The sequence below is a fragment of the Penaeus monodon genome, chromosome 30 (genome assembly GCF_015228065.2).
Source record: "Penaeus monodon isolate SGIC_2016 chromosome 30, NSTDA_Pmon_1, whole genome shotgun sequence".
NCBI classification, from domain to species: Eukaryota; Metazoa; Arthropoda; class Malacostraca; order Decapoda; family Penaeidae; genus Penaeus; species Penaeus monodon.
The window spans coordinates 27,800,320-27,800,608 of NC_051415.1; the positions used below are offsets into that span (position 1 = coordinate 27,800,320).

The window sequence follows — 289 nt, forward strand, 5'->3', positions numbered from 1 at the left end:
TTCTACAATATTTGCTGTAAGATAGGCATGTTATTAAGTCATGTGTCTTTCTTGAATACATCATTATTTTCTATAACAACATTTTATGGGAAAATCATCCTTCAAAAAATATGACAAAATCGGCTAAGCAGTTATTTTCATTTTCCCCAAAAACTAGCAACTGTGACCGACCGTTTGCTTTTTTGGTGTACAATTTTTAACGATACTGCTATGGTCCCTAGTATTAAAGTATGAATGCTATAAATATGGCTAAGATCTGGTCTAAGCTGGAATCCTAAGTATTGCAGCC

General features: G+C 33.2%; 1 protein-coding gene across 2 annotated transcripts in view; it reads right to left on the reverse strand.

The window, feature by feature from the left end:
- LOC119592317 overlaps positions 1–289 on the reverse strand; it is a 7,762-nt gene that overhangs the window by 2,152 nt on the left and 5,321 nt on the right. The window lies entirely within an intron of this gene.